The 13,508-nt window shown below is 34.2% G+C and overlaps 1 protein-coding gene across 11 annotated transcripts in view; it reads right to left on the bottom strand.

The window, feature by feature from the left end:
• EPS8 (EGFR pathway substrate 8, signaling adaptor) overlaps positions 1-13,508 on the bottom strand; it is a 166,456-nt gene that overhangs the window by 101,246 nt on the left and 51,702 nt on the right. The window lies entirely within an intron of this gene.

The following is a 13,508-nucleotide window of genomic DNA, read 5'->3' as shown; positions in this document are numbered from 1 at the left end:
TAAAACCTGCCGTTAAATTTGCATATCAATGATCCTTGAAGATTGTATATTACCAGTAAATATGTGTGTTAGAGGGGGCTTAAATCAGACAAGCTGTGTCAGTACAATACAGAACTGTGGTCATACAAAGAGAAGCCATTACAGCAACATTTCAACATGATCTGAAGCTGAATACCAGATACACTGATATTAAATTGCCAGAGGATATATGAGGTTTTTCTTATTTTATTAAATTTATTGGGGTGACAATGGTTAATAAAAGTATATAGGTTTCAAGTGTATAATTCTACAATACATCATCTGTAAATTGTGTTGTCTGTTTACCATCCAAAGTAAAATCTCCTTCCCTCACCATGTATTTGACCCCCTTTACCCTTTTCTACTTCCACTCCACCACCACCCCTTTCCCTCTGGTAACCTCCATACTGTTGCCTGTGTCAATGAGTTTTTGTTTGTTTGTCTTGTTTATTTGTTGCTTACAGTTTTATATCCCACATATGACAGAAATGATATGGTTCTTGACTTTTTCCGTCTGACTTACTTCACTTAGCATGATATTCTGAAGGTCCAAGAGTGATTCAACGTCTTTAAATATCACTGAACTAGAGTTTGCCCAGGCAGCAGAATTTAGTTACGGCCTTTGGCTGAAAAGTATTAATACAATGAAGGTTTACCCTGGTTAAGCAAAATACTAAGGGTCACTTTCAAGCTTATTTTCAGTCGATAAAATGTTGCTTCTCCAAACCAATTCTTAATCTTTCAGTTTTTAGTGACAATTCTATTAATAACAACAGTATCTAATGCTCTTGTATTCCTGACATGGGACTACGGAAAATAGATTAAATAAACCTACGTGGAGAAGTGGTACATTGTGGTCAAAAGAGCCATGGATTTGAAAATTAACACCTTGATTTTTTGCCCCTGGCTCCAAAATTTAGAATTACATGACCTTAAACAAATCGTTAATCTAGACTATAGAATATAGTTGTAGCGAACTCAGGTTCAGTGTGAAACAGGTACAAATACCAGTGCTGTTACTTACAGATGTATGACTTTGGCCAAGTTACTTCATTAAGTCTGTTTGTTTATCTATGAAACAAAAATAATGGTATCCTCTTCATAGAGATTGAATGAAATAATGTATGTAAAGAACACAGCATCGTATTAATGTAAGTCATAAATGGTAGCTTAAAAAAACATCATTACTTCTCTGAGTTTTCTTTACCTTTTAAGTAATCTGCCTCAGAAACCAAGATGTTGTATCTTAGAATAATTTCCTATGCTTCACGTTGTCTCTATCAGGTCTTTGATTACTTATGAAAACTGAGTCTTCTCCATATTAAAAGAGCTAAATTTTGTTTATATATGTAACCTTCTGTATTTGCCTTGAAAATCTTTTTTCACTTTGGTTAAATAGAAAATTAAGCCTTATTTCATAGTGATCTGTGATTCTAGTCAAATATCCAAACATTTTTTATATGTTTGACAAATTCCCAAAATCAAATTCTAAACAAAACCTTCTTCACCTCAAACTAATCTTCAGGTTTCCTAGAGGCCTCTGGAAAATCTCCAAGGATTTGTTTCTCACCTTTGTAAAAGAGAGATGTTAAAACAATAGGTTCAGGTGGTACATTAAATTACATGAGAAGCACTGTCAAATAAAAAGTGATGATAAACCCTCACAGATTATATGTATATGGATATAGCTAATAAAGGTATTCCAGAAATTATATGAAGTTCATAGATATTTCTGAATACCATCTTTGTCCAATTATCTTAAATTGTTGTACACCACAGAAATAACTAAATTTCCTTATCAAATTCTGATGGGAACTTTAACCATGACTATTTTTAAGTCTTTTGTAATTCACAGACAGCCCTGTTTTACTCTGATTCTTCCCGGAGTATGTTTACAGTCAGCTACTGAGAGAATGCTCCATGATGCCATCACTTGTATAACCTTGAGACCATGTCACTAGACTAAGAATTTCCAGAACTAATAAAGAGGCCTATGGATTCATAAAACTGCTAACCAAAGATCAAGCTGAACAAGAATTACGTGGAACTGAATAAACTGTTATGGATAATTATAATTTGTAAGACTTTTGTTTGAAGCATTGCTAGTTCTTTAATGTTTTGTTTTGCAGATTTAAGAAGTCCTTTCTCTCTTTTCTCTTTAAGCTACTTATAACATACAGTATTTTGGTAAATTATACCTTTATAAACAGAATCGAACCATTTATCTTTTCTCCCTATCTGATCCCTCGAGAATTAGGAAACTGTTAGTGAGTATTCTTATTTTCATGGCAATATAGTTATTTGCATAAATTCAGTAAGAATCTGTTTTCCTTGTAACGGAACGCAATTGTAAATATTGGTTATATTACCAAGACCTTGACTGGAACGTCACATTTGAGAATGATGTGCACGGAACCAGATATGACCGGACAGCTTTAAGGAACTATGGGTGGCTTTAAGGAGCCAATGCATAAAGAGCTCCCCTTCCAAAAAAACTACCTGGTATCTGGTTTACAGAGTTACCACATAACAGGTAAATAAGGAAGGTCACTTCCTGGAAGACCCAGAAACCTCAGGACATTTGGGGGACCTCTAGAAGAGAGGAATTCACCCAATGCTGTAAAGTATTACAGGCAAAGTCTGGTGGTGAGTCATTGGTGTGGCTTCCTAGCCTCAAGAGGCCTGTAAAAGTCCAATCCAAGATTCCTTATCAGAAGTTCCAGCAAAGCAGATGTAAAAAGCCTATATGGCCAATCGCTATTTTTGCTGCATGGATGTAAATAATCCGGCCAAGTTTAATGAGACTAGATTTATTTTGCAAACAAATTTATCTATGAAATCCTAGAAATGAGGGCAACTACAGAAAGAAAAATTGTGTGTCAGTGGAAAACTACAGCACATGCTTGCGGGTATTATAGTGCTGTTCATTGTCGTTAAGGTTTTGTTGTGTGGCTATAAACTGGACTAAATCCTGAATCCATCATCAACTCTCCTCCAGCATCTAGTTATAGCCATCCAAACTAACACTTCCAATTGTTCTCCCACATTTCTGACTTACAAACACTAAAAATTAAAACTGCCTCTTTTTCAAATCCCTGCAAGCTGAGGTTGCACAACTTGATATAAACTTCAGAGAAATCACCACAGCTCATGTCTGGACAACATTCATGCCCTGTGTGGGGACCACTCAGAAATTCACCAGAATACCTAATGCTATCACCAGACACATTCAAACTACAAACCAGGAAAATCAACCATATTGCCACTGCCTGTCTTCACACCACCTGAAGATACTTTTGAGTCCAACGTCTAGAAATGTTCTTGACTGACTGTTGTGTGAACTAAAAAACTGAGGTTAAAGTTTGTTCTAATCGTTAACCATTTTTTTTCCCTTTTGGTCCATAAAAATGTCCAGGACTGAGAGACTGGCTCAATGGGTTATGGGATAATCTACTAACTCAGTTTCTACACTGTGAAACTTCTTGGGGAATTTCAGGCAGGGGTGGAATGATAAGGCAGGACATACTACCCTCAAAATATGGCACCTTGGCATATTGAATATTTTAAATGGAAGGAGTTTGAAAAAACAGCAGAAGTAGAAAAGTCACTGTGACCTTCCCTTAGACCTTCTCCCCCAAAACAGGTCATAAAATCCTCACATGAGAGGTGCTCTCCCTGTACCCAAAGGAAAGGTGCATCCTTATCTCTGCGGACAAGGGACACTGAGAAGAATCCAAACAAGCAGGCCTTGCTCCGTTTCCCAGTTTACTGCACTTACCTTATATTCAAGGTCCTATCATATTCCTTATAACCATATTGCCACTGCCTGTCCTCACACCACCTGAAGATACTTTGAGTCTAACGTCTAGAAATGTTCTTGACTGACTGCTGTGTGAACTAAAAACCTGAGGTTAAAGTTTGTTCTAATTGTTAACCTTTTTTTTTTTCCTTTTGTTTCCATAAAAAAGTCCAGGACTGAGAGGTTTTCATCAAACCCAGCATAAAAATAATGAGCTCTATTTCTTCATTTCCTTATGAAGGCTACCATGTCATGTAAAACTTTTATTAAATAAATGTGTATGCTTTTCTCCTATTAACCTGTCTTTGTTAGCTTAATTTGCATATCTAACCAGGAACCCTAAAAAGGTTGAGAAAAACTTTTTCCTCCCCTACACTCCACCAGTAATTTAAGAGATGTTTTGTTCTTCTATACTCTTACCAAACACTGTGTATCACTTGTTTTTAAAAAATCTATTACAATTGGATGGAGAAGACTTTTTTATACATCTCTTAGTTTAATAGTAATATTGATTTCTCTTTAAAACCATTTCCCCATCACTTTTTCAACATTTTCTTGATGATTTTTCACCATTTTTTTCCTTTTAGATCAATACGATTAATTCTGTTCATTGTCAGGATTTTTTATTGTGTATGTATAAAGCATAAACATGCATAAGAGTTTTTCCTCTAGACCAAAATAAAGACACATCTTGGATTTATATTTTTAGTGTCAATTCTAAACCTATGACTTTCTTTTTAAAGGTAGTAGATTAGGTTTTTCTATACTCTCAATAATAATATCAGACATTATCCCTAAATCAAAACCACTTCTGTTTATCTTTTTATAAATCTAATGCATGTAGCAACCCTCTCTATATATTCCTGCCTAGATTATTCTAATTATATTTAGTCCAAAACAAAACATGCCTTTTTGACCAATTCCCAAGATAAGGTCATTTTATACTTCAGAAGATAAAATGTATACATTAACCTAATGCTACCTCTTCCATCCCAAACAAGCTACACCTTTATTTTTACTATGAACAGTGAATTAAGTTTTAAGATAATCAATACTTTGACTATGCTGATACTTAAAACATTGCTTCATGTAAATATTTAAGGATGCCTGTCATTCTTTCTTTGTTTCTTATTGACTTTGAGTAGTGCGGTATTCATTGATATAATAAAAAGATCTATAGCTTCTTAATATGAAATCAAAATATCACCTATCAGTCAGTCAATCACTATGGTTTATAAACTTTCAGAACTTGATGTCAAAATCTAGTCCTCATCCGAGACTCCCATATGTGCACCTGACATATATGACATGTTTTAAATACCATCAGAAAGCCTCTGTTAATTGACTTCAACATTAGGGAAGGCTAAGATTCAGAAAGAACAAAGCAGCTTTTCTGAATATTAATAAATTTCGTCAAAAGTTTTCTATACCTTTAAATATAGAAATTAACTCAAATCAGCTATAATTCTATTTTAAAATTTGGCTGCTATGGTATAATATGTATATATTAAATAGTCATTTACATGGATTTTAAACAGATTTTTACATGGATCTTTTAGAAAGACACACACTTATGCATAACTCCCACACAAAGTCTCCTCGCATTGTTCCACTTTGTAAGGGGGCCTGTTTATAGACATCTCAGTATCTGCAAGTAATGAATATTGTTTTATTCTTGAAACCTATCAATCTTTAAGGCCCCCCCAAAAAAAATTTAAAATAGCATACAATGCATGAAAATAATGAGTCTTCAGTACACTTTATGTCATTTTGATTCATTTAACAATGAAATAAAATTCAACATCTACCAAAGGTCACTCAATCCTAGGTATCCTGCTGGAAACATTAAAAAATCCACTTCGTTTACTTCAAGGTAAGCACTATTCTGTATTCATTCCATTAGGATACCACTAACCCATGGATCCATGCCAGTAAGTCATGATAAGCCAGCAGATCTTATACTTACCTGCTAGATCTCTAAACCAATTTCTACTCATTTATGGGGACTGTCAGTAATTACAACAGCAATGTACATTATCTCATACCACTAAATGTGCATTGCCTGAAGCCTTTCTCAGAGAGTATGAGCTCATGAACACTTCATATAGTTTATACAGCATTTCATTTGCATTATTCTTAATTCTCATACTTCTGTTAACCAATCAAAATTTATACAATAGATCACACCAATGACTCTTAGTCATATGGTGACTCACCCACAACTCAGTAACGACCTTGGATATCAAACTTGCAGAAATCTCATTACAACAGCCCAGCCCAGAATCATCATCAAAGAACAGAGAGATGAATGAGGAAATAAATATGAATGAGGAAAATATATATATAAATTTTAAAATTCATAAGCTGTCAGTAAACAAGTATCTATTATCATTTAATATAAATTTATTGTGTCTTAAGCATTTGTTGACATTTATCTCACAAGAGTATGCTGATTGGTTCATAATTAAGACTGAGAATTTGTCCTTTAGGTTAATCTGTGTTACAGACATAGATACACATACTAAACACATACTAGTAACACAGGTATACTAAAAATACTGAATACAGCATAAATCTAATAAAATAATACTTAAATATAAACAAAAGATCAAAAGATTTAATATGATGGACAGTGAGGAATCAGTCATAAAAACTGAAAAATCAGACAGAAAGTTTTCAGGAAGTAAACTTCCACTTCTCTTTCAGTAAGATTACAAAGACTTTTTGTCAGCTGATATATGAAGATCAGAGTAGACATTAAAGAGCCTAATAAAGCAAGAGGATTAGGTATTTCTTTCATAAGAAGGACAACTTGAAGAACAAAGAATACAAGCAGAAAACCAGCAACAAACAAGAGGGATAACTATTGTCAAGGATGATAGAGTGATGGGATTTGGGGAGGAGACTAATTTTGGATTAACCTGTGGATTGCAAAATTCAGTTCCTGTGGTTGGCAGGGAAGAAAATCTGAAGAAAAGTACCTGGAGAAGGCAGCACTGGCTCAGTACTGATAGAAGTCAAATACTGTATGTGCAAAGTCCAAGTAAAAGAACTAGAACAAAAGTTCTATAGTGACACATGCCAGGTGAATTTGTGAAATAGTCAAGAGGGAAGTACCAGGTTTTATCAAAAGCTTGGATATCTATGGAGAGAAGCAAATAGTGAAGAGACATCCATACATATATACATACATACAGAATGCTTTGTTCCTGGAGACGTGACTGATAGAGCAGGCATTCCTCAAAATAGTGAGATGGCAATAAGAGGCAGCTTTTGTAGTAAAATTCTGTAGCTTTACCTTTTTTTTTCTAAATTTAATGTAAGTTGGTGATTAGTTATCCTGCCCGAGCCCCCTTTGCCTTCTGAAAGATTTACGAATGCCAACAATGTAGTATGTACTATACAGGTAAAAATGAAATTATACAATCATCCTAGAAGCAGAAATAATTATTACCATTTCATTAATGATGTAGAAGTAAATGAGAGGAAAATCTCTTTAATTCAGACTAAATGTAAAACCATCTTGATTGCTGAGAGTTATGAGTTAGAGAAGACATATAACCAGAACTAAACTAATTTAAACTTTGTCTCATAGGACTCCTTAGATTTAAATTATTAAATAAATAATAATGACTATAATTCAGTAAGTGGTATTTTTTCAGGGTTTGAAATTCACTATATCTCTTAAATCATCATTCTACTCAGGAAATATTATTTTGTTTGGTTATGCACTAGTAACCACTGTTTTGAATTTCTTACAGGCCTTTGGCATCCGGTTCTGTTTTCCTGGCTGATTTAATTTCTGAACACCTAGGATTTTATGCAGCTGGCTTTGCTATAGGCGCATTGACCTAAGTAGGAAATGTCATTATATCCAGTTTGACCATTTGGCATATAGTCTACATCTCCAAATCAATGACCATTTCATTATCTCAAATTCATCCCACTTGTGTTCATCCCTCCTCATCCTTGTGTTACATTTTAAACCTAACTGAAACACCTTAACATTTCTTTTAATGTTTGTAGATACCTACAGGTTTAACTTTAAGATGGCTAACCCATCGCCACATCTTATTAAATATAGTAAAGCAAAGAATTTGAAATGTTGACTCATAAAAATCAATAATGGACAAGACTGATTTCCCTTATCAAGATGCTTTTGTCAGTTTTCTTCTCCTTCTCCCATAATGCCTCAACAAACGATGACAATTTTACAACTGCAGCATAGGATAATATTCTCCACCATTTCTCAACGTAGTGGAAAGGTTTAAAGCTGTGTGGCATGAGTAAGCTCCTGTTAGTTAGCACTGAAAGGAAATCATCAACAGCTTTAAAGCACTGATGGAGCTAATTCTACAAAATCATTAGTTTTGCATTATAACTACTTCCTTTTTAGTGATGGAAATTTAACTGGATGGAAAAATTAACCCGAAGTGTAGGCAACTGGTAGTAAGAAAACACAGGTGACCTAACCCGGAAGAATCATGCCAACCATAAAACTAAGCAGACTATTCATCACCATGGCAATAACTCTTAAAACAGACACAGAAACCAACTCATAGATTCCATTTTCAAACCAGGGAGTGATCTGGGGTGTATGTATATATGTAATTTACACAGTGCCTAGTGCCAAACTAGTAACAGTCCAAGAGATGAAGCTTAAAGTAACTACAGCAGTGGCCCTTTTAAAAACAATATTGATTCCTGAGGCATGGAAAGGTAATCTGTTCCTCAGGACAAAGAACCTTAGAGGATGTTACAAAAACACAGCGACAATTATCAGGAACATTCTCCTGGGTGTTCATTAATTGAATTTGAAAGGTCAGGCATGACTCCTAACACAACTGTATCTACTTGAGAAGAGCACATACCTTTTGCATGAAAATGCAAGTCCGATGTTTATGGTTTGTGTCTTACTTTGAATACAAAAGAACAATACATATCTAACATTATGAATAACCCTAGCAACAATGATCATTTCAGAGATACTATTTCCAAAACTATTTGAAGCACAATATATTGTAATACTAAGCTTTGGTAGCAAAATATTCAAGCCAATAAAAATGTGCTACAAGACACAATTAATAAAAAGACAAGGCACAGACTGGAATATTTACATATAATATTTCTTTCTACATTTTCTTTCAAGGCAAGTGTACAGTTGACAAATTCCCGGTTGTATTGTTATTGTTTTATCTGAGAAAGTTTATTTCTCCTTCAGTTTTAAAGGATAATTATGCTGGACACAGCATTCTAGTTTGGTGGTTTGGGTTTTGATTTTCTCAACACTTTAAATATTTCACTCTATACACTTTTCTTGCTTACATGGTTTCTGAAGAGAAGATGGACATAATTCCTCTATAGGTAAGAGGTGTCAGGTGCTGTTAACATTAAGAAGAATGAAAGCTCAGCCTTTCCCTTTAGCGTTGGACTCTATGTTGCCAGCTTGATTTAACCAATGTTTATTCCAAGCACTGAGCTAGGGACTTTAAGAAATCTGAAAAATAAAGATTCGATGAGATACATTGTAACTAGACTGCTTGTGTCAGTAGGGAGCTTAGAAACTAATGGGCTTTCATTAAAATAGAGAATTCTAATTTGAAAATGAAACTGCGAACTTTTTTGAGGGCAGGGACCTTATCTTTACTTTGGCCTACTACTACTCAACCATCTCTACATTTGCTTTCTGAGTTACTAAGGAAAATTACTGTATTTTGCCACGTATAATGTGCACTTTCTTGCCCAAATCTGTGAGGGAAAAATAAGAATGCACATTACACACAGGTAGTACTAACTCCATATCTATATAAATGTTTTTAATTTTTTATTTACGCTCATGAGTTAAAAGTGTAACTCCAGAAATCAATAACGATATCTGTATGCAAAATAATACCCTAGAATGATAACTGGTTTTGTTGAACTTACTACGAACTTGCATCGGCCAATGAGTCAACGAAATGAAACGAAGAGTGACGTATTGTCATCCACAGAGTGAGTCTGACTTGGTAAGGTAGGTGATGCCGACTTTACTACCATGAGGTGAACGGCACATTTCTCTTCATACACTTTAGGTGGGAGCTAGCAATCCAGCTGATATTTTTACAAAAATTGTTGAAAATTCTTTGGGAAGTTAAAAATAAAATTTTTTTCCCCTGAAAGTTTGGGCTAAAAACATGGGCACACACTATACTCGGGAGTGCACTATACACAGCAAAATATGGTACAAACTTGACAATTAGGCACTATAACCTTATTTCAGTATCAGTATCAACACTTCATTTCTTGTTGGTTCTATAACATAAAAATCCAATAACATATTCCTCATAATAACCATGTTCTCAAATTATAATACAGCCCCTTTTTCCTAAACCCCTCCTTAAAAAATAATTGTCCCTCCTATAAACAAAAAAAGAGATGAACTGCATGACCTCATTACCTCCACATAAATAAAAAACTCTTCAGTAGCACAAAAGATCTATTAGATGTTGAATATTGCCTTAAAAATGGATTCACAATGTCACAAATGACAAGCTTCCATATAATATTTAAAATATTCCATTTACTCATTTCAGAAATGCATTTCAGCAAAAAGTTCAGTCAGCCATATATTTTACAGTATCTTAAAAGTGTGTCTACATATGATACAGAAAAAAAATCCATTTTGGATAGAATAATCAAAATGTTCTGGGCAACTGTTATTCAAGTTTTTCACTGATTCAATCAAATCCACTAGACAGAATCCTATATTCTTGTAAATGTTTATTCTCATTTCAAAGTATTCTGAAGAGTTACATTCAGAATATAAAGTTTTTAAATAAGTTCTTAACCATTTTAAATGTTTCACTCACTCAAGACTTTTTCACCTCATGTGAATTTCATGCTAAAGATTCAAACAGAGTATTTTCTGAATAGAAACATTTTTTAGCATCCTTATATAGAAAGATTTCATCCAGTTTTAAGTGAGCATCAGTAGTTCAATCATCCCCAAACTAACAGCAAAAAACCACTCGATGTGTTGTTATCTAACCCCTACAGCTGTACACTCATATTCTGAAGTGAAAGACAGAAAATAAAGTGTGTATATGAGCAAAAGGAAGCTGGATTATTAATCACCATATATGTCTATTCTTTAAAATCTGATTTCATGGTAGAATTTTTTCATCATATCCATAAAACAGATACACACACTGACAAACATAAATTTTTAAAAAGTGGTTAATACTTTTTAATGTTGTTTTTGCAAAGGTAAATAGTTTAAATAACTGCTTACTTCTGAGAGAAGTTAAGTCTGAAGTTAAATGGTGTATTTCATAAAACTTGAACACTATACCCAGAAACAGCCCATTAGTGACCAACTAACCCATTTCCATATGTCTGTGGTAATCTCAGTCAGATACATGGACCTATCTCTAAGCCTGGACTTTCTCATCTTAATGAAGATGGATGTGTTTATCAGAAAACCCATAACTACACACGACTTCTTAAGGTGATCTACTGAAACAACAATGGACCTTTATCAACATTGCCTTGTTTTGAACTCACCTGTATAAAACTCCCTTTGGGCTTTACCACATAATCATGATAATGAGGACAACAAGGTGAAGGAGGAGAAATTGGCAATGACAGTAATAATCTGAGCATGTACAGTAAGTCTTCACTTGACGTTATTGATAAGTTCTGTGACCTTAAGTGAAACAACATCCAATGAAACCAATTTTACCATAGATTAATTGATAGAAACAAGAATTAAGTTCCTACAACATCTCATGAATGTTATACTGAAATGATGCTGGAAAAAACACATTATTCCAGGACCTGCTATATTTGTGCTCCATACTGTACTAGGCACTTCCTATATGCTCTCTCATTTAATCCTAACAATTCTATGAGATAGGTAACACTATTCCCATTTTATAACTATGAAGTCTGAGGCTCAGAGAGGATAAATGCCCAGAATTTTACAAGAACTAAGACAGCAAAGATTATGAACCCAGGTATTTCTGCTACCTCCTCCTATACCCACTATCTTAAAAAAAAAAAAAAAAAAAAAGAAAGAAAAAAATTGGTAAAAGTTCCTTACAGCTATGTTTCTTTGGACTGGTCAATTACTTTTTGGGAAACCAAAGAAATAACTTATAAGTGAAACTAAGTAAGCCAATTGTTTACCAAGTAAGAAGCAACATTTCTTAAAGATACAAAAGAATATAATTTGCAATTGTATAAAGAGAACACAAAAGTAGTAGCCAGATGACTCAGCCAAGCAATAAATCAGAGGTTAAGGTGGCTGCCAGAGAATTAAAACTGTTGAGCTAGCTCTGAAGATTAAAGGACAAGTCACTAATCATTGTGAAAGGCCCTGAACACAACCTCCTCAGTCACTTAGCAGGGAACTGAATAATGAATAAGTAAATTGTGTGAGGAAAATATAACATTTTCCTCTAGACTAAGACACAGAGATAGTCAGCAGCTGCAACACTAGACAAAAGATGACCAAATCATCTAGCTAGAGTAACAACCTCCACACAAGAATCAGATAATCCCTAATCAAGAGTACATACACGAAAACAGCAATTTTACTACCATCTAACCAGTATTTCTTTTTGAATATATAGATAAATACTCTCAAAACATAGTTACTGGAAAGAAATATAGTAACCACATTGGGTAAATATTATCCTGGCACCTTTAAGAAGCCTAGGTATACATTTTGGGAGACCAACAATAAGTTTTTATATATATATATAAAAAACCCTCAGCCCAAAAAGAGATAAGATGATGACATAATATGATGACATGAACAAGAGAAATAATGAAAAGCTAAAAAGAAAACCAAACAAACAAACAAACTGCTGGAGTTAGAAGAAACATACATTCAGTTTTACTAAGCCTTATACCACATATACCAAGACACTCAGCTGAATGGCTAAAACTCTATAGAAGGGAAAAATCAGAACTAGATTTTTTTTGTCCATAGCAAGAATGTATAAAATTTTGAACGTAAAAATACTGAAAACAATGTAAACAGGTTTTTAATGGAAACTACATTTTGTGTAATCCATAGATTAATAACTCCTTTAAGTGTTTCCTAGCAAGTGAAGAAATTTGTAGTTCTAGAAACTCCAATGCTTTCAAGACCATTTAACTGGTTTTATTTTCTTTCTTCCACCACTTCTTCCTCTTACTTTTCCTCTTCTTCTCCTCCTTTTGTGCTTGCCAGTTTTTCCAGAAACAGCATATAAAATGGCCCTGTCTTACTGTGCCAGTGGCATTAGGCTACAATTACATTAAAATTTTTCACACTTAAAAAGACTCTCTGCATGTAACTGCTGATTTTCATTTAATTTCCTGTGACAATTCACAATATTAATACCTCTACCTTACATTTTTCTTAATAAAACACTTTCATATCCATGATCTCAATTTTTAGTCGTACAACATGTAATTTGGAGGGTAAGCAGAGCCAAAAGCTATACCATTCCCAGTTATAAAAGAAACAAACTGACATGAAGAAGTAACCGGGGCTGAAATACTGAGGGCACCTGCAGCAGAGCCGGTGTTGGGGGCAAAGAGCCAGTGTACCTGGGGTTCTCATCACCACTCCACACTCAGAGCATTTCAAGGATAATTGTTGTGTTTCTCTGAGTACACAAAAATGACAAAATTCCTTAAGAAACAGCAGACTGCTTTAAAT

This window comes from Rhinolophus sinicus, linkage group LG02 (assembly GCF_036562045.2).
Source record: "Rhinolophus sinicus isolate RSC01 linkage group LG02, ASM3656204v1, whole genome shotgun sequence".
NCBI lineage: Eukaryota > Metazoa > Chordata > Mammalia > Chiroptera > Rhinolophidae > Rhinolophus > Rhinolophus sinicus.
Note: the sequence above shows the minus strand (reverse complement) of the source record. Positions and strands in the feature narration are given on the sequence as shown.